This window comes from Ursus maritimus, unplaced genomic scaffold, assembly GCF_017311325.1.
Source record: "Ursus maritimus isolate PB19 unplaced genomic scaffold, ASM1731132v1 scaffold_5, whole genome shotgun sequence".
Lineage (NCBI taxonomy): Eukaryota > Metazoa > Chordata > Mammalia > Carnivora > Ursidae > Ursus > Ursus maritimus.
In genome coordinates this window covers 18,372,906-18,398,563 of record NW_024426663.1, presented here as the reverse complement: position 1 = coordinate 18,398,563, position 25,658 = coordinate 18,372,906, and the positions used below count along the sequence as shown (strand labels likewise).

The 25,658-nt window shown below is 37.1% G+C and overlaps 1 long non-coding RNA gene across 11 annotated transcripts in view; it reads left to right on the top strand.

The window, feature by feature from the left end:
• The first annotated feature begins 13 nt into the window (after positions 1–13).
• Positions 14–25,658, top strand: part of LOC103672165 — a 337,318-nt gene continuing 311,673 nt past the window's right edge. For 7 of the 11 annotated variants that reach the window (XR_005832420.1, XR_005832423.1, XR_005832416.1 and 4 more), the window contains exons 1-4: positions 14–171; positions 6,229–6,370; positions 7,516–7,673; positions 15,088–15,279. This is a non-coding gene — a long non-coding RNA (uncharacterized LOC103672165). The remainder of the gene's footprint in view (positions 172–6,228; positions 6,371–7,515; positions 7,674–15,087; positions 15,280–25,658) is intronic. The other 4 variants (XR_005832425.1, XR_005832417.1, XR_005832424.1 and 1 more) reach the window with 2 other exon arrangements.

Genomic DNA, 25,658 nt, shown 5'->3' with positions numbered 1-25,658 from the left:
GCGCATGCGCACGCCGCGGCTGCTGTCCGCCCTCTCTGCGCGTCCCCTCCCGCGCCCGGCTCGCTCCCTCGCTCGCTCGCTCGCGGGTACAGTAGGTGTACAGCCAAGGGAAGAAGACACTGGGGCTGTCGGAGGCTGAACCTGACTTCTCTTCATTGTGGGCTCCTATTGGTAGGCAGGCTACCGTAAACCCTCGACGTGCTATCTGGAGCTCCTTACCGAGCACACTCTAGTAGATAATGAAAGAGTAGGGCATTAGGGGACAAGGGCTGGGTGGGAAGCTGTTTGCAAAGCCAAGTAAGGATAAACTGCTGAGTGACCAGCCCGACGCGTGCGTTACCGGCACTGCAGGGTTTTGCCCACTACTTGGATGGAAGGTGGAAGAAGTGATGTGTGAAGACAGATGGGGGAAGGGGAGAAAGAAACCGGTTGGGCAAGCGGCTGGTATAATCTAACGAATTTCAAAAGAAAACGTAATAAAAACCAGACAAGAAATAATGTTCGTAGACAAGAGCATTCTTGGCTTGGATTTTTAAAAAGACCAGTGCGTTGTAGGCAGTATGGTAATGAACTCAGGCGAGGCCAAAGGAACCTTACAAGAGAATACTATAAGGAGGAAGAAAGAGAAGCAACCATAATTTCATCAGTAGATTTTTTTTTTTTAAATCAGTAGGTTTTATTTTCTCCTCAACTGTTTTTTCTTCCATCTTCTAATTAGATAGCAACGAAAAGCTACCAAGTTGTTTGCATGATGACACCAAGGGGAAAAAGGCCGGACCACTTCCTAAAAGGAAGAAAAGAGACTTTTTAAAGATACCACCTACAGCTAGATGTGCAGTGTATGACATGATTACAACTCCTGTGTCCAGAAGATTAAAAATAGAGTTCGGCCTAAAAAAGTACCACCTTATAAGAAGCAGCATGACACAGTGTTTTAGTTGACATCTTTTTCACAACATCAGAGAAAAAATCTTTGTTAGAAATTAGTGAAGCCTATAAGATGGGTTTTAAAAAAGCATGATTTGGCATATCAATAAAGCTTAGTTTTGTAAACTTCTAATATTAATTTTTACAAGGCCAATAGCCTTAGACTGTTCAACATAGTAATTCTCATAATACATCTTAAAGACAAGTACATTTATCTCTTTATTGTGAACATTTTGGTAACAAATGGCAATGTTTTCATAAAATCACGGGGATTCAAGGTGTAGCAGCATACACTTTTCTAGATTTTTGAAATCAACAGAAATGTTTCTAAGAGGGAAATATAGAAGAAAAAATATGAATCTGGAACTATATATTTATAAACAAATACACTTTAGAAGATTTTTTGACTGTACTCATTGGTCTTGCTGTTTTCTTGCTTTGGGGGGAAGATACAATTTTATTTAGTTGGATTTTAGTTGACAAGGCAGTTATCTTGGACTTAGCATTATATATAAATATGCAAACAATTTGGAGAGTTAATGGGCAGGCCATTTATTTCTAATAGAGTTTAGATGGTTGTGTTTAAAACTGTATTTGAGTGGGGAAAATAGTTTTTTTCCTCCTCTTGGTTGACACCTGGTGGAAATTGTAGTTGTTCAAGTGCTTGGGATCTTGTACCAGCTTTGGTAACAGATATACTGCTTGGGTTTTTTCGCCACCTAGTGGTAAAATGGTGAATTTGCTAAAATGTCCCCTTCTCAGCAAGGTCGAATGGTATTTATTAAGCATTCAAATGACATAGGACAAAAAATGGATATAAAAGTGCAGTGGACAATGAGGCGTTCATTAATAAATTTGTTTTGAATTCCTAAGGGCTAATGAACAATATCTGAATTCTTCAGAATTTTTAGTGAACATTTTCTAGTTGGAACATAACTTATTTCTGAAAAATTAAGAATCAGCTGTTTAAATAAGCTAGAATTGCATTTAATCAGAAAGAACCCTAAGAGATTTACTTGTAGTTTGGAAAGTTGTTTTACCATATTAAATGATTCATTCCTGTAACTATAGTGCATTATTCCTTCTCTTTGAAGCTTCTAGGATATTATAAATTATTGCCTTTATTATTTACTTTGCTTTTTCTCTTTATGCCCTTTTTAGTATGTCTTCCTAAACACTTTGGTACCCGACAAGTTGCCAGGAAATTTTTATCCCCTGTCATTTTTACCTAAGATCCTACTAACTTATCTTAATTATCACCTTTCTTTACTTTGGTTTTAGTCACATAACTATTTCTTAAGTGTATAAACTTGAGTTTACTTGCTTCATTTTGTTTACCTACTATTTATTCCAACTATGGAAACACCAGAAACAACAAACAACAAACAGACAACTCTGGCACCTTTAAATTCCTGTTTATGTTTTATTTTTTAAAAAGTTTATTTAAGTAATCTCTACACCCAACATGGGGTTCAAACTCACAATCCTGAGATCAAGAGTCACATGCCCTTCTGACTGAGCCAGCCAGGCGCCCCTATGCTTTCCTGTCTATAAGAAAAAAAAACCAAAAAACAACACAACACTTGGACGAAATTTTGGACTAAATGTTTTCTTTCCTGACTTTCGTAACCTCCCCTTTTCAAAACTCCTTGTCTAAAAATCTGCCCTTTAGATAAGTTGAAATGTTGTACTGTAGCTGTTATCTTGGTCTTCTGGACTTGTCTCACTAGGCCCTTATTGTATTTTGCTCTAAGTTTAAGCTATTCATCTTTACCACCAAGGCTCTTTCCTACTGCACCCCAGCCTACGTCTCATATGCCATCTCCTCCTACTCATCTGCCTCCAGCTCTCTATACTCCTGTCAAGTACATCTTCTGTCCCCTTTGTTAGCCTGTCTCGCTGTTGCCAATGTGAAGTTACATGCTGCTTTTTGTGCCCAGAACAACATCCCACTGCTGTTATCTCCTTTCCCTTCTTCTAACCCTTCTACTAGACTCAGTTGGCACAACTGAATAAAATTCCAAGTAGACAGAGTAACTAGCACCTCCTTCCCTTTTTTATAGCTTTGTCAGAGCTTAAATAGAAATGTCTTTACGGTATTTGTTTCTTGGATTTGAAATCCAACGGCTTTTGCATTTACTGTACAAAGGATTAAACTCAATCTCAAGAACTTTGTCTAAAACTGACAAATGATCATCACTAGCAAGATATTTAATATTGATGTGGTATGTAAAAATTACTGCCAAGTCTGAAGTTTTTCACATATCAAAATGCTCAATATTATTATTGAAAAAAAAAGGCAAGCCATCTCAACTGAAAGTTTTGGTGTATGGTTGTAAAAAAAACCATATGAGCAGTCTTTAAAAAAAAATATGAAATCCATGGTTAATCCTTATTTCAGCTAACAATAGGCTTAAATACTGTAGAACTAGGGGCATTTTGTTTTTGTTTTTTTTGTCTTAATTTTTTATTTCAAGATTTTTAAACTCTGACTTAATTCTTTCTTTATTCAAGATTTTTATAAAAATTTATTTGAGAGAGAGAGAGAGAGAGATATCACGAGCAGGGGAAGAGTCAGAGGGAGAGGGAGAAGCAGACACTGGATGAGCGGGGAGCCCTACGTGGGGCCTGGTCCCGGGACTCGAAGATCATGACCCGAGCTGAAGGCAGATACTAGCAGACTGAGCCACTCAGGTGCCTCTGACTTAACTCTAGTATCTTCAAAATGCAACAATGACTTTGGTGTGGAGACTGGAGGCAAGATTTGGTATATTATTAGTAAAATGAGTGAGGTTTTTTTATATTTGGTAATTATATGGTATGTTTGTTATATTTTTCATACTTAATGGACATTTAACTGTGTGGTGAATTTCATCATAAAATTCAGTACCAAATTTCCCACGTCAAGATATAGTGTGATATGTATTATGTGAACACCGATTAATCTTTCATTTTTGATTTCTTGATTTAAAATAAAGTCATCCATACTTCTATACACCCAGAGATACCACTGTTAACATTTTGTTACATTTCCATCTAGGTGTACAACTGATAAAGAAAATCATTGCCTGTGAAGCAAAGACAATGTTTCATATCACTAGAACATTTTTGACCACAGATTTGATTAGTGGCTTCAAGGGAAAAATCTCTTGAATGAATTTGTAACACGTAGGTCCTGCTAAGTTAGATGATTTGGTAAAGTTTATTTATCCAGCCCTGAGTGGCATTGGGCCTATGGAAAGGATCAGAAATGCTAAGTTCCTTTTTTTTTTAAAGGTTTTATTTACTTATAAGATTTATATATTATAAGATTTTATATATTTATAAGATGTGGGGCTTGATCCCAGGATTTGGGGATCATGACCTAAGCTGAAGACAGACGTTTAATCAACTGAGCCACCCAGGTGCCCCAATGCTAAGTTTCTTTTCTGAACTATTTTATGACTTTTGACCAGGCACAACTTTATGTGATGAGGGTTAAAAAAAAAAAAAATCTAATTATGATAACAAATATTTTCTGATGGATATTGAGTTTTAGTGGCAAAGTATAATTGAATGCAACCAGTTCTCAGTTTTTTACCTCAAATTCATATTATGCGAACTGGGATTTCATATTTGATATGTTATTTAGAGAATGTTGTTTTTCCAGTCATCTACATTTTTCCTATTGATGAAGAGGATCATTATTATTGGTGATTTTTAAAACCTAAAACTTGGGGTGCCTGGGTGGCTCAGTTGGTTAAATGTCCAACTCTTGATTTCCTCTCAAGTCATGATCTCAGGGTTGTGAGTTTGAGCCCAGCATCTGGCTCCATGCTGGGTGTGGGGCCTGCTTAAGATTCTCTCTCTCCCTCTCTCTGCACCTCTACCCCACTTCTCTCTCCCTCTCTCCCTCCCTCTCTAAAAAACAAACAAGCAAACAAAAAAACCCCAAAACTTGTTGTTTACTGTCACTATTTTTTCAATACTGTTTAATGGAAGCATTTTCCAAGGGTCTGCTATGTAAAGTTAGGTTTGTTTATTATCGTTAATTATTGTATTTATGCTATCATAACTTAAAAACTGTATGAGAGAATTATTGCTTGTCATTCATCTGAAGCAGCTCAGTTTTTATGTTACTATTTTTCCTGTTGTTGAGGAATTTTACTGGCTACCGCTTTGAAGAAGTAGCTGTGACAAGGAAGTGTTTGTTGGGAAAATCTGTAAGGAGGAGGGGCAATTTAAGTTTAAAATTTTGCTGGGGATTCAGTGTCTCCAGAATTCTAAGTGTTTCAAATGACCTTTTGTTTCAGGGTCAGGAAACAGGTTAGATGATAGCTAAACTTTAAATCACACATTCAATCTGTGTCTTAGTAAATTCACATGTGGCTAATCAGCAATTGGTTTTATATTTTTTGTTTTTGCAACATGAACATTTTTTTTTAGTTCATGTATTAACTACTTAAATCAATACATTTCAGTGGAAACATGAGGCAACTGAAATTTTCTGCCCCAAATTGATATGTAATTGATATAATTCATTGGTAATTGATTTTTGTAGTCATGTATGAATTTGAAATTATTTTGCTGTGGAGAATCTGATTGCTTTAATATTTTGGACTTTGAAACATATGAAGATTTTTGTAGACATGAACTGCACATGCTGTTGTAAAGATGCACAAAGCAAAGTGTCTGCAGTGAGGAACAGAATTAAGTCATGAATAATTTACAAATTGAAATAATATAATCTGTCTTGGTCTTTAGAAAGTAGGAGTAATGCTTTGGTAAAGCCAAAATAATTTTGTAAGGTATGGGTTAAAGGCAAAATTTGGAAGCCAGAGTAGATTGCATTTTATGTAATAATTTTAATATTCAAATCAAAACTTTTACACTCTTACAAATAAGGAACACTTCATGTCTACCAGAGGGCCCCTTGAATAGGGAGAAGCATTTTAACTTTAATTTTTCATTTATTCTTATCTTTTGCTATCATTTGAATTTCTTTTGGTGAAACCTGCTAGAAGTCCTCGGAAAGGTGAATGTGTAAGAAGACTCTGAACTGACCTGGCCCCCTCTCTTAGGTCTTTCTGCAAATGAAGAGGAAGGAGAGAAGAACCTTTAAGGGACAGTCACTTGATAGACAAGTGGCCAGTGGGAGATTGCTGAAGGGAAAGAATGATTGTAAAATAGAGTCATGATCCTAAAGAGGGTAATATGGGAAAGAACAAAAGACAATGCTCTTTTTGTTTCTACTGCTACACTTTCTCATCTTCACGAACCTCAATGATTTTGTGTTCTAATCACATTGTTTTTTTTTTTCAGTCTGTCTCTGAAGTGATGTTCACTCCAAATGAAATGATATGAAATGAAAGGAGGTGTTGGCTGCTGGGTCGGAGACAGTGGTGGCCAGTCATTAGAGGACAAAGCTGGTTAAGTGAACTATGGGAAAATCACCAAAACATGGGTAAGAAAGACCCATCAGAGAGTGGTGTGAGGGTGAAGGGCAAGAGATCTGTCTCCTGATGGATATGGGGACAGAGAAGGATGACAGAGAGAGAGAAGGATGAGAGAGTGAAAGAGGTTGTCTTTATAACAACCAGAATACTAGCATATTTTATGGCAGACATTGTGCTTTCTACTCATTATCTTATTTGGTCCTCTTCACAGCACTGTGAGGTAAATACTATCATATCCATCTTATAAACAAGGAAATAAGCTTGGAATGATGAAGTAATTAGCCCAAACTCATATACAGCTAATAAAAGATAGTACTGGGATTTGAACCTATGCTCTTAATCAGTAGGCCATGCAGTAGGCTTATTTATCAATAAGCCTCCAAGAAGGCTTCTGTAACCTCCTTCCCCTAGTTTGGATTATATGCTTCTCTTCCTTATTCACAGCACCTTTTGAAAACCTACTTCTCAACAGTATTTTATTTGGTTTATTTTACTGTCTCTTCCATAATATTACAGACCTCTCAGGGATACACTTCATGTCTTATCTAGGGCTCAAGTGTTAATCATTTTTATATCACTCACTTAGCATAGTGCGTGGTACATAATACACACTCAGTAAATGATTATTAATATGTGATAAATTGATAAAGGAATGTGATCTTTAAAGTATTTTCTGTTATACGATTGTAGAATCTTATGGGAAGTTTTTCCAGATACCCACATGAAAGCACATGAGACTGATGAATTAAAAATAAAAGTTCAAACCATCATTTTATAAATGTGCGCTGATTGCCTCAAGGTCATCATCATGATGTATTGTCTAATCCCTGTTGAAATAAATAGAGATTGCTGTATTTGCTAAAGTAAAGTTTTATGGTTTTAAAGTAGTAATCATATTAAAAATACATATATCACCTTTTGGCATTTTTGTACTTATACTTGGTACATTATTTACAACTAATGAACAAATTTTGATTGCTTAGGAAAAATGCTATTGTGTGCTATAGTAGAGAGCAAAATACCTGACTGTTAGAATTTGGGGAAGTTAAATGAAACTTACAATATTGCTTTCTGTATTTTTAACATGGTTTCACAGCTGACATTTTATTTATTTATTTATTTATTTTTAAGATTTTATTTATTTATTTGACAGAGAGAGAGAGGGCACAAGCATGGGGAATGGCAGAGGGACAAGAAGAAGTCGGACCCTGGGCTCATGACCTGAGCTGAAGGAAAATGCTTTACAGACTGAGCCACCCAGGTGCCCGACACAGCTGACATTTAATAAAAGTGTTCTGAGCAGATTTACAAGTAGGTCATAGAAAGGTTTATTTCAAAGATTGTGATTTTGTAATATTTTATTTGCTGTATATATATGGAGATTATATGTAGGTGGTGTCTGTCTTAGAAATTAAAATCACTAAAAGCATTTCTTTTTTTACTTTATTTATTTATTTATTTATTTATTTATTTATTTATTATATGTTAGTCACCATACAGTACATCATTAGTTTTTGATGTAGTGTTCCATGATTTATTGTTTGCGTGGAACACCCAGTGGTCCCTGCAATACGTGCCCTCCTTAATACTCATCACTGGGCTAGCCCATCCCCCTACCCCCCTCCCCTCTAAAACCCTCAGTTTGTTTCCTGGAGTCCATAGTCTCTCATGGTTCACTTCCCCTTCTGTTTACACCTCCCTTCATTATTCCCTTCCTTCTCCTATCGATCTCCCTGCTATTCCTTATGTTCCACAAATGAGTGAAACCATATGCTAATTGTCTTTCTCTGCTTGACTTATTTCACTTAGCATAATCTCCTCTAGTCCCATCCATGTTGATGCAAATGTTGGGTAATCATTCTTTCTGATGGATGAGTAATATTCCATTGTATATATGGGCCACATCTTTATCCATTTGTCTGTTGAACATCTTGGCTCCTTCCACAGTTTGGCTATTGTGGACAATGCTGCTATGAACACTGGCATTTGTTGTTTCTTGCCTTGTCGATTTTTGCCATTCTCCCTCATGTAAGGTGGTATCTCAATGTGGTTTTGATTTGAATTTCCCTGATGGCTAGTAATGTTGAACATTTTTTCATGTGTCTGTTAGCCATTCATATGTCTTCATTGGAAAAGTGTCTGTTCATATCTTCTGCCCATTTTTTGTTTTGATTATTTGTTTCTTGGGTATTGAGTTTGAGAAGTTCTTTATAGATCTTAGATACGAGCCTTTTATCTGTAGTGTCATTTGCAAATATCTTCTGCCATTCTGTGGGTTGCCTCTTTGTTTTGTTGACTATTTCCTTTGCTGTGCAGAAGCTTACTACTGAAAGCATTTCTGAAGACAAACACTTTTTCATTTGTAAGTTTGGTAAATTTGACAGTTGGGTATGTGAAAACCTGGTGACTATAAATCTATATTATTTAAAAATGATTTGGATATGTTTTCAAATATACTTTTATTTTTAAAATCAGTGAAATAATTAGATGGAAAATACTATGTTATTTGCTGTAGAGAAACAATTTTGTGGATTTATGAATGAAATGTGATAAAATGTTCTGGATTCTTGTAAGAAAGCAGAAAATTGTGGATTACATTTTTTAAAAGTTTTTATTTAAATTCCAGTTAGTTAACATACAGGGTTATATTAGTTTCAGATGTACAATAGAGTGATTCATCACTTCCATACATCAGTGGGTGCCCATCACAGCAAGTGCCCTCCTTAGTCCCCATCACCTATTTCACCCATCCCCCCAGCCACCTCCTCTCTGGCAACCATCAGTTTGTTTTCTATAGTTTAGAGTCTGTTTCTTGGTTTGTCTCTCTCTTCCCCCCTGCCTTTGCTTATTTGTTTTATTTCTTGAGTAGCTGTGGATTAAATGTGTTTATATAAATTTAACTTCTGAACCGGTAAATTAATTTTCCTTCTAGGGATGTATTTAATGTATTATCTTACATATTCTATTAAATAAAGGAGCTCAATGGTGAAATGGTACAATTAACAAAGGCAAAATGTGATAGTTAAATTTAGAAAAAGAGTGTGGTCAGTGAGTAGAAATGTACAATCATGTAATTCTAAATCTTTACCTCTGGCAGTCAGAATTTTTAGTTTAAAATTTGTAAAAGGAAGACCATTTAAGAGAGCTAGAAAATACCCACATATATTTCTTCACAATTATGGGACTCCAAAGAGTTTTGAGTGTATTGTATACAATGTACAATCTGTCATTGTAGGGCCCATTAATTAGTTGAATTGTTATTCTTTTTTTACAATAGGACAATTTTCCCCTCCAACAATGTTTAGTTATTAATAAAGAACTATTTAAATGATGGAAACATTGCATTCCACAAATTTATGTACTTAGGCCTCATCGTTTTATAATATCTTAAAAGGATATTTTCTTATAAATATACTGTGTTTACCATACAGTGTTATGTGTAGAGTTTGCTGTGGGGACTGATAGGTATTTACTCACTAGGACAGAGAGGAAAGAAATATTGCATGCCTGAGCAGTGCTAATAGTCTGGTATTATCTCATTTCTCAGAAGATAATTTTCTGTTAGACTATATATATATATTTTTTTAAAGAAGCAAATAAATAGGGGCGCCTGAGTGGCTCAGTCGTTAAGTGTCTGCCTTTGGCTCAGGGCGTGATCCCGGAGTTCTGGGATTGAGCCCCGCATCAGGCTCCTCTGCTGGAAGCCTGCTTCTTCCTCTCCTACTCCCCCTGCTTGTGTTCCCTCTCTCTCTGGCTGTCTCTGTCTGTCAAATAAATAAATAAAATCTTAAAAAAAAAAAAGCAAATAAATAGAATGAAAAGTAACTATCGTGAAGAGACTTGTTATATTTATGTTAAGAAGAAACAGTCTTTATCACTGCTTGATAAGTAGAGTACCTAAAAAAAAAGTCAAAAGATTGGCTATGAAAAGAAGACGATTTTAAGGAGCCCTAGAGGAAAAAAATGCTTTCAACTATTTACAGAATTTTAAAACATAAAGTGGTGAATATGGTGGGCTAAACCTTTACCTGCTTTATATCATTTGATCATACCAATAAAGCAATTATCTTCTGTTACAGATGGGGAAACCGAGGCTTAGGTCTTGTAGCTTGCTCAAGGTCACACCCCAAGTGGCAAAGTTACCTTTACAGAATTTACTGTTTAAGGGAGAATATAAGCAAATAGTTACAATAAAGACATGTGTGCAATAGGTATATGTTACTAATAGGACTAGCATAGTGTTAGGAACCTCTAGCAAAGTATTAAATCCTGATCCAGTGCTCAGGCAGAGCCTTCCCAGAAGATTTGAGGTTCACTAGAGATGAGAAGGAAGTCAGGATCAATCTCGTGAACTAAACAGAACTTATGATTCGTTGTCCTAGTTGGGACGCTATTGAGCCTGAAACGGAGGCCAATACTAACCATGTTTGTACAACAGAAATAAACAACCACCAGAATGTGTGGCAGTATAAGGAATTTGGTCTTCATTCTAGAAGTCTTCAAGAACATTGAAGGATTTTTATAAGGAATAACATGAACAAATTTATGTTTTGGAATAACTGAGACTGATATTGGAAAATGGTTGGAGGAAATGTGTAGATTATTTTGGGAGGCTATTTCAGTAAATACAGGGTAGTGATGATGGTGGTCAGAATTGGATAGTATTAGACTAAAGGGAAATGGCTTAAGTTTAAGAGAGATTTAGGATGTAGAATCATTAGAACTTGGTGTGTAATTAGATATGGGTACAGAGGGAGACATATTAATTGGATGTATATTGTAGTGGAGGGAAGGGAAGTCAAGGATGACACTGGATTTCTGGATTAACAACTTGAGTGAATGGTGGAGCCATTCACTAAGATGTGGAATATGGGGAGGAGTGAGGATTATGATGAATTTACTTTTGTTCAGTTTTATATTTGTTCATTTTTAATTTTATTGATTTTTAAAATTTTGAAACAATAAAAAATGTATAGAAAATTTGTAGGCATAGTACACAGACTATTTTTTCCCCCAAACCTTTTGAAAGTAACTTGCCAGTATGGTGCTCCACCACTCCCGAATACTTTACTATATATTTCCTACCAGTAGGGACGTTTGCCTACATAACTATAATACGATCATAAAAATCAAGTCATTGACGTTATACATAACTTCCATTTGATCCTCAAATCCCAATCAAGTTTGCCATTTATCTCAATCCTGTCCTTTGAAACAGAAGGATAGAGTCACCTGTTGCATATAGTTGTAATATCTCTTTAGTCTCTTTCAGTTGGCAGCAGCAATAAAATCTTTTCTAGTCTTCGATGACCTTGACATTTTGAAGATTACAGAGCAGTTATTTTATAGAATGTACCTCTGGGCCTTTTCCAACTACAGAGAGTTAGACTCTTAGGGTATCTGTTGTATGAAAAATTTAACTTCTTTCAGTATAACTGGAATGGTGTTAATTATGTCTTATTCTTGAGAGAGTTGTGAAGATGGTCACTTGGTCTTTCATTCCTTTGAAAAAGACTGAATTAATAGATTTTGAGAGGAATACCTCAAAAGTGATGCTGTTTTCTCCTCATTGAATCCTATCAGATGACACAGAGATTTGATTTGTTCTATTATTAATGCTCAGTTGATTAAGGATGTGTCCCTTAGGATTCTCAATTATTTAGTTTTTTTTTCTCTGTTGGTAATTAGTAAGTATTTTGTAGGGAAGTTCTTTAAGACTTTGCAAATAGGCCATTACTCGTTAAACTTTCAATTTACTCATTTATTTATAGTACTAGTAATTAATATAGGTCTTAATTCGTTACTGTCATTTATCTTGGTATTCAAATTGTTCCCAGTTTAGCTAGTTGGAAGCCCTTTGAGGTGGTTTATGTTTTCTCTTGACATGTCTCCATTACTTTTTGTATTTTAAAGATTTTATTTATTTATTTGATAGAGAGAGAGAGAGCGCATGCGCGCGAAAGAGCATGCACAAGCGGTGGGGGGGGGGGGGGGCGCAGGGAGAAGCAGACTCCCGTAGAGAGCCTGATGTGGGGCCTGATTCCAGGACCCTGGGATCGACCAGAGCCGAAGGCAGATGCATAACTCACTTAGCAAGCCAGGTGCCCCTCTATTACTTTTTGACTTCTTTCTTTCTGGCATAAGATATGAGCAAGGTCATCTTGTACTTTCCCTACCCTAGCCCTGGAATTAGCCATTTTAGCCCTGAATAACATTAAATGGAGAATAACATTTAGAAGACAAAGTCTGGGTGCTAGGTGTGTTCTTTGGTTTTGGAGTGTGGTGCTTCAAAGTTTTTCAGTGGAGAAAGCTAAGATATATATGCCTGTATGTATGAATGTATGTCCAGACATTTGCATTTCATCTATCTATCCATCTATTAAACCGTGAATGTATACTGATAGCATTAGTTTTAATCTAGCACCTCAGGGTTTATTCTAATTTTCTCCCTTTCCATATATGTAACCCCCTTCCTTGTTGCTGAGAAACCTGGCTCCCATTGGCCTAATTGGGTTACTTATTTTCCCAGTCCTTCTGTGTGTAATCAATCTCTTCTTTCCTTTGCCATCCCCTCTCCTCTGTAGGTGCACTATTCCCCTGTGCGGGCTCTATCATCCATATCAGACTGCCCTTCTATGTGAACAAATCCTCCCCCTACTCAGGCTTGGCCTCTCTATACTGTACTGACCTTTGTGTGGAGACATTTTTACCCAGCATCAGGTGGGCTCCCCACTTCCAACTCCTTCCACAAGAAGGGCAGATACGCTATTATTTCAATTTAGTTGTGAATGAAAAAGAAAAAGCGGTAGCTAAAAGGTCACTCATTCAGGAAAGACTTGTTTTTGATAAGATGCCAATCTGAGGGCAAATTTAAAGAATTAGAAGAGACAGGATTAATTTTAAGTGTGAGAAAAGATCAGGGTCCCACTTCAGTAGAATGGGGGGAGAGAATGGCTCAAATACAGATTGGTTTGAGAATTTCCTGGCTGGAAGAGGAATGATTTTCTATCTTATGACTTTTAGTTTCTCTGTGCAGATTGCTGAGAGGAGTGATTTAGTTGGAGGTTTGAGGAAAGTGGAGAGGGTTTTGAAATCACTGTAGAGAATGAGAAAGTGAAATGAGCAACACAACACAAACACAAATTTTTGAGTATTATGGAAGATCTGAGAATTGAAACTGAAAATGAGTTGAGACACCCACCTGAATGGTTGTAGTGTTTTCTCCAGCAAGTGTCAGCGCTAGGAGTGGAGAAGGCAGTTTTTATCAGGCAAACAGTTAAATAGAAAAACACGGCACAAGTAAGTTGAAGATACTGGGTAGAGAGAGTTGATGTGAAGGAAATGAATGTTGAATATTGAAATGTTGAAATGAATAGTTATTAAGAAAATAAAGGAAGGGAGGAGGGGTCTGGAAGAAAGACAGTAGGTGGGTCAATGGCCTGTCTCAAGGTCCTTGTGTGACTTGGTCCCAAGGAATCAGAAACCAACTCTAACTTAAGGGTATTTGCATAGAGGAAGGGAGGGGAAGGATTTGTTATGAGTATATTGGGTAGCTCACAGAATTAAATCTCAGGCTGAACCATCCTGCCTTAGAAATACAGGAAGCATGTGGCTTTGATGTAGGTAACAGGAAACCTCTTCAGGTGACCAGTACTGGAATGAATCAGCTCTGCTATCATCTGTTCTTATGTTACGGCTCAGGATTCAGATACCAAGAAGAAACCTTAGTTTAAATGGCTTGGGTCTTGTGTTCACCTCCTTGACCGGGAGATTAAGGGTTCTACCAAGAAGGCATGAAATGGGATAGAAGTAGTTCCTAAAGAAAAACAAAAGTACTGTTCAGAGAAGAAGGAGAATGGATGCTTTTGGTGTCCAAAACAAGAGATCTTCAGCATTGGTAGATTGCATGTGTGTTACTGAATTTATGTAGGATGAAGCATAATTTCATATGGAGAGAAAGGTGAATAGAATGTTAATCATTTTTTACTTTTATTTTTTAATTACAAAAATAATACATGTACCTTGTAAAAATATTTAAAACTATTCCCCTCCCTCATATCTTCAATGAATGTGATGATAAGAAAGCAAAAGGGAGAGGTGGGTGGGTGATAATAGAATTTTTACAGGATTTCTTTTCCTTCAGTGCTCTGGTTCTTGGTCGTGCCGCTTCGAAGAATGAAGAGGTAGACCAGACAGAGAGGTGGGCAGCAAAACAAAGTTTATTGAATGATAGTAAAGCGATAGTACAAAAATCTCCTGAAGAGGGAGGGGACCTGAGAGGGTTGCCACCAGAATTTCTAAGTCTAGGGGTTTTTATGATCTTGTTGGCAGGCTGTTTTGATCTGATTAACTCACCATGAGCCTGTCATCCAATCAGGTTTTTCTCATCTATTACATGGGGAAAGGGTGGAGGGCTCCTTCCAGGGTGGGTGTAAAATCCTTTTAAGGGTGGGTGTAAAATCCTTTCAAGGGTAGTTTCCTCTTAGGGCAAGGGCCCCTGCCTGGCTCTTTTCCAGCTGTCCTTCATCAGAATGATTTAAAAGTCATGATTTGAACATTTGCTGTGGTTCAGATCTGTCATGTACACTTTGGATATGAATGTGAATAGAGTTTGGTTTTTTGCTCCTAAGGTAAAATTCAAAATAGTACATTGAAAGCTTGAAGGTCTTAATACAAATCCAAGGTTTGTTTTACTAAAAATGTCTCTCTCTCTCTCTTTTTTAAGGATTTTATTTATTTATTTATTTGCCGGAGGAAGGAGCAGAAGGAGGGGGAAGGGGAAAGAATCTCAGGCAAACTTCACGCTGAGTACAGAGCTGCACCCCGGGCTCGATCTCACGACCCTGATATCATGAACCCAAGATCACGACCCAAGCTGAAACCAAGAATCAGACGCTCAACTGACTGAGCCATCCAGGTACCCCTAAAAATGTCTCCTTTTAACAAAGACATAGGTAAATAAGTATGTGTCTTCAACTTATATAATAAGATCAAATCTGAATGATTTTTTTATTCTTTTAAAATTTCCTTTCCTAATTCCTGCATTAAAGAATTGACTTGTTTTTTTGTTACTGTTCTTTTCATTATCTGCTATTTTTGAGGCAATGTGTGGCCCTCTTTTATCTCCCCTCCCCCAGAATCCCTCCCAGCCTGGTTTAGAAAGTCAGCATTTTAGTGTAAACAGTTTTATTGAGTAGACTCTACTTGGTGAATATTAACACAATGTTTTTATTTTTCTCCAATCACAATTCCCAGTAGTGCTTTGTAGAAATCTCCCAAGACAATTTCTTGGGCATATTCCACATCTTTCTCACAGCGTTCAGTTGTTAAAAAAAAAAAAAAAAAAGCAAAACCAAACTAATTTCACTCCAGTGTAAAAATCCAGTCTCAAATGTGATTCGAATAAAATCCTTTCAGTTCCCTCTACTAGCATCTAACAACTCCTCTGCTGGGGAGGAGGAATATGAGAGATGGCAGGGGTTGCTTATTGGAGATGAGGAAATACCACTACCCAGAAGAAAGTGCATGACTCTGTTGCTGCTGGTGGTCACTGAGGATGTGGTAGTCTCCTCGTAACTGTGCAATTTTTGGCATTGTGTAACTTCACCTTGGAGGATATGGCGGAGGAGGCACCCATGTCTTCCTTTAGTCCCGCCTTTAGTCCACTTTCCACCTCCCATAGGAAGCAAGCTTTCAGGTAACCCTAGGGCTTGGGCTTTCCCCTCTCTCCTCTGTATTCCTTTGTATTGAGTCAAACACGGAGGTCTTCCGTTGCACCTTCTGATAGATCAGGAGACTGGGAACAAGTTGGAAGTTTTCTCCACGTTTTTCTTAAATTCCCTATAACATGGTCTCGTTTTGTCCCTCTCTCCTGGGCTCAGCCAGCACATACTTCTCCTTCAAAATCTCCAGAAAAGATGAAGACACAGTTCTTGGTGTTCAGATATGTTCCCAAATTCTAAAAGACATAGGTCAGGTTCTCTGCCAGATTCCCTCATGGGGGGCTCACTGTACTTTGAAGGCAGCTTCAAATTGGTCTCTAGTTCTCTGACATTAATATTTAGCTAAGTAGTAGGCTGTCAATTTTTCTGCCTTGCCAGTACTCACATTCTGTATTTCACTGGACCTCTCTCTTCACTTGGCTTCTGGTGGGTTGAGGGGATGTACTTTTCTGCCCACTTAGGGTGACATGTGGGTTGGGAATAGGAGAGGTGGTTCCTTTGCCTCTGAATGAGTCCTCAGGAAGGCTTTTGGCCCCAGCGGTTGGAGAGGGCTTTATTTATTATTCTTTTAAAGATTTTATTTATTTATTCGAGAGAGAGAGAGAGAGAGAGCATATGCAAGCACAAGTGGGGTGAGTGGCAGGCAGAGGGAGAGGGAGAAGCAGACTCCTCGCGGAGCAGGGAGCCAATGCAGGGCTCAATCCCAGGACCCTGAGATTGTGACCAGAGCCAAAGGCAGATGCTTAACTGACTGAGCCACCCAGACGCCTGGAGAGGCCTTTAAAAGTATGGAATCCTTATACGATTTTGTCATCATTTTTTAGTCAGAATAACCAATTCCAAGACAATAAGAAAAATCCCATTCAACATTCTATTATTAGAGCACAAAACTAAAGTAAATGATACCCTTCATTCTTATTTGACTTTGCCTTATACAATGAAAAGAAAAAAAAAAACCCCACAAAGTAACCCACAGGATATGGCGAACCAAATTTTTTCAGTGCTTAAGATTTAAGTTAGGTATGTTTAGAGCACCATTGATTTTCTAAGGGCATCAGAAATACTGTTAGTGAATAATATTATAGTTGCTTTGTCTGATTTCCTGTTGGAATATGGCGAGTATAAAATGGGGGTCAGAGTGAGGGAGAGGAGTTAGGCCTATTATTAAATCATTAGTCGGTCAAGAATATAACTCAGTAATAATGTTTAACTTTAGCTGTTTTTATTAGTAAGGCTTTGAATATAATAAGTAGGATTGGCATTGATTTAAAAACAATAAACAGATTTCCCTGTAAGATCTTTGAAAGATGTTTTTAAAATTTAAATAGATGTTAAAATGTACTTGTTAATCTTATGCCTCATAGTCCCCTTAACAGAGGTTTGAATAAAGAAGTATTTTAGGTTCTGGCTTAAATATGAAGATGATTTTAAGCATTCCCAATGGTGAACAAATATAATGATTATCATTCCCAGAGCGGTACTGTCTTCAAACTTTCTCAGCTGAATTCTTTCTGAGTGACATTCCTGCTATTGTTAAGAACTCAATAATGGACTAGGTTAATTAGAGATAGGTAATCTTACCTTGTATTAATCATCCTGCTGTCAGAATAAATTAACCTTTTTAGCTCCTATTTTCTGGAATTCCCAGCCTCCATAGACGCTGTTCTCGAGGCATTAGATAGCCTCATAAAATTTTAAACTCATTTGAATTTAGAAATATCCATTACTGATAGAATTATTAAACTTAATAATCATGGAGATTTACTCTGAGATCATTGAAGATTAGACTAATTCAGGTACCTTACAGGCTTGTTTCTTCCTAGCTGGGTGATCTGGGAAAATTCAGTTATCGTCTCTGAGTTTTTATTTCCTAACTTAAGGAATGGGAATAGTTACATTCACCTCAAATTGGAGAAATCGAATGGGATAACACCTATAGTGGATTCTGCTTAAATGTTTGGGATTGTATTTTGAAATATGGTCAAGTAAGAAGATTTCACTTTTTGTACTCTTGATGTTAACTGATGACTAATATCCTGGATCTTTTTCCCTGGCTCCCTTATATCATTGTCAGGGAGAAAAATAATGGCAAAACTTTGTGTGAGAGGGTATTCTGACCACTTGTGGCTCCCGTAATTCTTTGGTAAATGTGTAGCCCCGGCGGCAGATTTATCAGTCAGTCCCTCAAAGTCCATCAGCTCATCAGGCTGGCCACAGTGGAGAGTCATGCATGATACCCCATGACAAACTGAAAAATGAGCATGTGTTAAACTAAATCTATTAACAATGTAAATATGTTTGTCTGCTTTTAAAAGTCAAAATAATGCAGTGAATTTCAGAGGTAATTTAGGAAATATTCAAACGTTTGGCTTTAATTAGAAAGGCAGGAACATATCAGAACTAGATTCCATTTGGGCAGGGTTTGTTTATTCTTCTCATCTTGAGTTTGAGCCAAAATCCTCAGTTTTGACTAGTTTTAAATGTTTCCCCAAATTTGGGCAGAGCCTTTTGCCTATTTAGAGATAGATGCTGCTTAGTTCAGCATTTGATAAGATGGATGGAGGGCCATGCATATCAGGACCCACCAAAATACACAGCAGGAGAAGGTCACAAAGGTAGAAAATGGTATGTGTGTGATCAGAGGGGCACCACTAATAAGTAAATGAGTATCTCATGAGGTGAAAGTAATCCCATTTATCAGAGCTTCTCTTGGACAGAGAATGTACATATGTGGAAAAGATACTTTGATAAATTACTTAGGGATAGTTTGACAATACACTGTGTTGGTAAAGTTTTGAGAAAATAGGGACTTTCATTTATTTCTTTTTTGAGTATAAATCGATAAAACTCCTTAGGAGGGAAATGCAGCAATGTTTATCAAAATTACAATTGAATATACAAAAAAGACATCCAGATGGCCAGCAGACACATGAAAAGATACTCCTCATCACTTATCATCAGGGAAATGCAAATCAAAACTACAATGAGATATCACCTCACACCTGTCAGGATGGCTAAAATCAACAACACAAGAAACAACAGGTGTTGGCGAGGATGTGGAGAAAAAGTAACCGTCTTACACTGTTGGTGGGAATGCAAACTGGTACAGCCACTCTGGAAAACCTTTCCTTTTGTATGGCGTTTCCTCAGAAACTTTTATTTAACTCAGAAAGTTAAAAATAGAACTGCCTTATGATCCAGTGATTACATTACTGGGTATTTACCCAAAGAATACAAAAACTCTAATTCATAGGGATACATGCACCCCTTTGTTTACAGTAGCATTATTTACAATAGCCAAGATATGGAAGCAGCCCAAGTATCTATGACTAATGAAGAAGATGTGGTGTGTGTGTGTGTATGTGTATATATATAGTATATATTATGTGTATAGTATGGAATAATATTCAGCCATAAAGAAGAATGAAATCTTGCCTTTTGCAATGACATGGATGGAGCTAGAGAGTATAATGCTAAACGAAATAGAGAAAAACAAATACCACATGATCTCACTCATATGTGGAATTTGAGTAACAAATGAGCAAAGGGGAAAAAATAAGAGAGAGTCTAATAAATGCACTTGTTGTGATAAGCACATGGTGATGTATGGAAATATTGAATTACTATATTGTACACCTGAAACTAATACAACACTGTATGTTAACAAACTGGAATTAAAATAAAACTTAAAAAAAAAGAAGAAAAGAGGGTGCCTGCGTGGCTCAGTCGGTTAAGTGCCTGCCTTAAGCTCAAGTCATGATCTCAGGGTCCTGGAATCGAGCCCCGCATCCGGGCTGCCTGCTGAATGGGGAGTCTACTTCTCCCTCTCCCTCCACCCCTCCCCACTTTGCCTCTCGTGCCCACTCCTGTGCTCGCTCTTTCTCAAATACATAAATAAATAAAATCTTTAAAAAAGAAAGAAGAAAAGAAAAAGAAAAACATAAAAAATACAACTGCACATACCTTATGCAACAATACCATTACTCAAAATTATTCTATGGGACCCAATGTCTATAAATAGGTTAAGTTAATTATGGTATATAGATAAAATAGAATACAGTGGAACAATGAAAATGAATTAGAAAGCTCCCTATGTAGTGATGGGAAAGATATCCAAAATATATAGTACAGATAAAAAAAATTAAGATATAGGACAATAATTAATTTAACCTATCCATGGACTTTGGGTTATTTCTGATTGTTTTGCATTTACAACAATATTGCAACAAGTAAACTCATACAGACCTTATTTGGCATTAGTGTATGCATACCCACAGAATAAATTCCCAGTAGTGGTGTTGTTGAACAAGATATATGCAGTTGTTATTTTGATAAACACTACTACATTTCCCTCCTAAGTAGTTGTACCATTTTATACTCCCAACAGAGATAAGTACCTCTTTTCTCAAAGCTTTGCCCAAACAGTGTATTGTCAAACTTTTACATTTCCACAAACCTGAGAGGAGACAAATGGTATCTTGGTCTCTAGTTTTTTGTTTGTTTTGTTCTGTTTTTTGTTTATTGTTTAAGTTCAATTTTAAAAAATATGCAGACTATCTCAAATGTAGGGACAAGTTGCAAGTATAGAGAATGTTTTCTTCCCTGAACTACTTAAGAATAAGTTGGCAACATCATCCCCCTATACCCCTAATACTGCAGGGTATATATGTTACAAGCAAGGACATTCTTCTGCAAAACCAAAATAAAACCATTGATATCAGAGCATTAGTTTTGGTATGTTAATATCATCTATTTCTCAGATTCCATTCGTGTTTTGCCCATTTTCCCTAGTATGTACTTTACAGCAAAAGCGTATAGTCCAGAATTGTGTGTTGTGCTTAGCTGCTGGGCCTCCTTAGCCATTGAAATTGATCTGAAATGGTTCTTTCTGCTTTCTTTCACTTTATGATCTTGATACTTTGAAGATTATAGGCCAGATATTTTGTAAAATGTCTCTTAATTTGGGTTTGTCTGACATTTTTTTGGGACTCAATTCAGATTATACATATTTGGCAGGAATATGGCAGAAATGATGTTGTGTTCTTCTCGTTGCAACCTATCAGATGACTCACAATTTTGATTTATTGTATTACTGATGATGTTTATTCTGATCATTTCATTAAGTTGTTGGCTGCCAAGATTCTCCACTGTAAATGTAGTCTTTCCCTTTTGTAATTATTAAGTGTTTTATAAAATGATGAAATTATGTATATAGCTTCAATGTTAAAATTTCATTGTATCAACTTGTTTCCTTTAGTAATAGCACTGTGGACTCATGGTTTCTATTATATTTAATAGGTCATAATCTGTTACTATCATTGTTTATTTTCATGGTCAGATTGTCCTAGATGTGGTCAGAGGGAGTTCCTTCAAGCTGGCTCCTCCGTCCTTTTGACTTATCTCCATCATCTGTGAGCACTTCCTTGCTTTCTGATCCAAAGAAATGTTCCAGGCTCATCTTGTACTTGCTTGTCCCAGACCTGGAGCCATCCATTTCTTCAAAGAAACTTTTAGTGGAGAGTGGTATTTAGAAGCCAAGATATGGGTGCTAGGTGTGTTCCTTGCTATTGGGGTATCTCTGTTCCTGGACTGTCTTAATAAGCAAATACTCCTTCCTTCCTTCCTTCCTTCCTTCCTTCCTTCCTTCCTTCCTTCCTCCCTCCCTCCCTCCCTCCCTCCCTTTCTGTCTATTAAAAACTATGGGTTGATACTCAAACTTCAATTCTCAAACTTCAATTCTGATCTAATGCCACATGATTCATTTTAGTTATCTCCTTTTCTATATTTTTTAATTCCCTTCTATGATAGTGAGAAATTTATTTCACATTATCCTTAAATATTTACTTATTTAATGATTCCCCCTGTATGTAACACATCTCCCTTCACTGCCCCTCTCCCACATTAATACTTTCTTCAATTTTCTTGGGCTTTGTACCAGATACTTCCCATTCCCCTCCTCCTTCCCTCCGTTTCCTGTAGAAGTTCTCTTTACTCTTCATAGGCTCTAACAAGTCAGGCTTCTTGTTGAAGTTTTTTTTTTTTTAAATAACTTTTTTTTTTAAAGATTATTTATTTATTTATTTAACACAGAAAGAGAGAGAGGCAGAGAGCACAAGCACTGGCAGGCAGAAGGAGAGGGAGAAGTAGGCTTCCCTCAGAGCAAGGGGAGCCTGATGTGGACTCAGTCCCAGAACCTTGGGATCATGACCTGAGCCTAAGGCAGTTGCTTAACTAGCTGAGCGACCCAGGTATCCTTTGTTGGTGAAGTTTTAATTTGCATTTTGTTGTTGTTATGAGGGAGGTTGAGCAATTTTAATGAAGAGTGCCAATATAAATCCTTTCATTTCCCATACAAAATCTTCAGTAAAATCACCATTGCCCAATAATACTTTTTTTGTGAGTGAATTATTTAGTAGTTCTTGAATCAGAGCTGAGTTTTATGTTCAGCTATAGAGAGTGAATACATTATTTAAATAATTTATTCATTTCACACACATTTATTGAGTTCACTGTACGTTCCGGCCACTGTTCTAGGCACTGAGGATCTAGTGGTAAGAAAAAAGAGACAAATTGCCTTTCCTCGTGGAAGTTATATTTTTAACGGTAGGGTCAAATAATGAGCAATTTAGTTTAGATGCTTAGAATGTAATTTCAATAGTGAAAAAGCTACAAAGAGAATAAAGTACAGAGACAGCATTTGCACTTGAAGGTGCTGGACCAGCAGAGAAGCCTCAGTGGACCGTGGGGGAGAATGGAAAGAAATATTTGGTGTATACATTCCAAGGGTCAGCATCTGTGGAGTAATGTTTCTCCCTGGAAGGAATAAGCCGACTTCTAGAACTGAGAGCCTGAGTCAGGGATCCAAACTGGAGAGGAGGAGGGCCGCCGTTCCCTATGGACCTCTTGCTAATTAACCCTGGGGCCGCTTCTCAGAGGCAGGCCTGTGTAATACTGTCTTTGCAGCTTTATTTCTAACGGAGACAGAAACGACAACTTCATAAGTAACCCATAGTTTTGTCTTAAGTTTTTTTTAACCTATTTCTAATCTTTATGACCTCATTCTTGCAAGTTCAGGGATATTAGTTCCATCTTACAGATGAGGAGACTGAAGTACTTAAGGATTAATAACTTGTCTTAGGTAGTAAGACATTGAGCAGTGATTAATTCCAAAGCCCAACTCTTTCCACTGTTGCCCAAGGTCAGTCTCTGACCTGTTATTTTCGGCAAGTGTCTTCCAGCGGTAATGCCATTATAAGGTAAACTCAAGCAGTATATGAGCCAGGATTGTCTAGGCTGTGGTCCTTTTGCTAAAACTTGATAAATATTCTCCAATCATGACATGTTTCCATTTCAGTTACAATGAAATAAAAACTAATTTTTATTCACCTTTTTAGGCTCAGACATTATCCAGTAGTGTCCAGAATCCAGGGTATATTAGATGGTTAGATATACACTTATAATAAACAAAAACTTTTATATCCTTGTAAGATATAAAAATGCACAATATTATTTCATATAAGTGTAGCTAGCACTTGATATTCCTGCAAATGTGCATTTCTGAACTGAATTTTACCAGTGAGATCATGGGTAAATTCAGCCAGTCATTTCAGCAAAGCCCTGATCACAGACCACTTAAATAGATTTATTTGGATTTATTATGAGAACTCAGTAACTAAACTGGTGGTTAATATTACACTTAAAAGCATCAGATTATTAACAAGACAAATTGTCTATGATTGGGGTCCAAATAAAATAAAGTAATAATATTTTACTTACCAAAAATCAAGTTCAAAAAGCAGGAGAGGTAATGAGAACAAACTATTTGAACCACTTTATGTATAACGAGGAAGCAGTGTTACTGTGGAAGAATGCCGTTTGCCTCATCTGTGATTTAGCATAAACCTGGGATATGATATTTAGCATAAACTCAGAGTGCTTGCCTAGAATGCTGTATGGAGAAAGATTGTGAATCTTGAATAGGTCTCAGCAGCATTGAGTGCAGGGATCCACTAGTGATGTGTGCTTTTGGGAAGGGGAACAGGGAGTGGTGGCTTTCCTTCTGCCTGAGGCTACACTGGCCCTGGAGCCACTGTCAGGCCCCCAGCTAGCTCTGCGGCTCTTTCCTCAAGGCAGCTGCAGAACATGATTAGAACATGACCTAGAGATGATGGCCGCTCAAATCTGCTTTGACCTGTGGTCAAATAACTTCATCTAGTACCTATCACCCTACGAGAAGAGCTTCAAATTTTAACCTTTTGTTCAAAGGAAAGAGATGGGAGAGTTTTCGGAGCTGGAGAAAAGGAAATCAAGATTTCCTGTGAGGAGATGGCCTGGGAAGTGGAAGTATACTAGGCTCAGCTTCAACAGTTTGGGGCAGGGCAGTACCAGTGCCCTGCTGATTACAGATCAGGCGCCGTAGGACATGCGCAAGTGGAAGAGAATTCTGCATTGGGAATCTAAGTAATACCAGAAATAGCAGCTGTTGATGAAATAAAAAGAACCCTTTTGTGCTATCTTTTTCTACACAGGAGCATAATAATGATAAAATATATTTTACAGGGTGCCTGGGTAGCTCAGTTGGGTGTGCGCCTGACTTTTGATTTTGGCTCAGGTCATGATCTCAGGGTTGTGGGATCGAGCCATGTGTTGGGCTGTATGCTTAGAAGGGAGTCTGCTTCTCTCCCTCCCTCTGTCCTTCTGCCCCTCCCCCAGTTTGTGTGCACTCTCTCTAAAATAAATAAATTTATTTAATGGTGTTTATTATTATTTAACAGTTATTTAATGGTTAATAAATCTCAAAAATACATTTTGAAGTATAAAACTGAAAATTAGGATAGAGTATTTTAATATATAAAATCTTTTCTGAATCCTGACTCTCTTGTCTGTGAAACCTGAACCCCAGTTCTTAATAAAATGGAGATAATAATCCATATTTTATAGAAGGTGTTTGATACAAAGTAAGTGTTATGTAAGTATTAACTCTTGTTTTTTATTTTTATTTTTTCTTATTTTTTTAGGGGGGAGAAGGGTAGAGGCAGAGGGAGAGAGGGAGAGAGAATCTTAAGCAGGCTCCATGCCCAGCGTGGATATCTCTTCTCTTAGACATGTTTTTCAGTATATTATTTCACCTATTGAAATAGAAAATTTTCATTGGTAAATTATGAAAGTGAGCCATTACTTACAGTGGCCAAATTATGGAAACAGCCCGAGTGTCCATCAATAGATGGATAAAGAACATGTGGTATATATATATATATACAATGGAAAATTATTCAGCCACAAAAAACCATGAGATCTTGCCATTTGCAGTGACGTGGTTGGAACTAGAGGGTATTATGCTAAGTGCAATAAGTCAGTCAGAGAAAGTACCATATGATCTCACTCATATGTGGAATTTAAGAAACAAAACAAATGAGCAAAGGGTAAAAGAGAGAGAGACAAATCGAGAAACAGACTCTTAATTATAGGGAACAAACTGATGGTTTCCAGAGGGGAGATGAGTAGGGGGATGGTTGAAATAGGTGATGGGTATTCAGAAGGGCACTTGTGATGAGCACCAGGTATTGTATGGAAG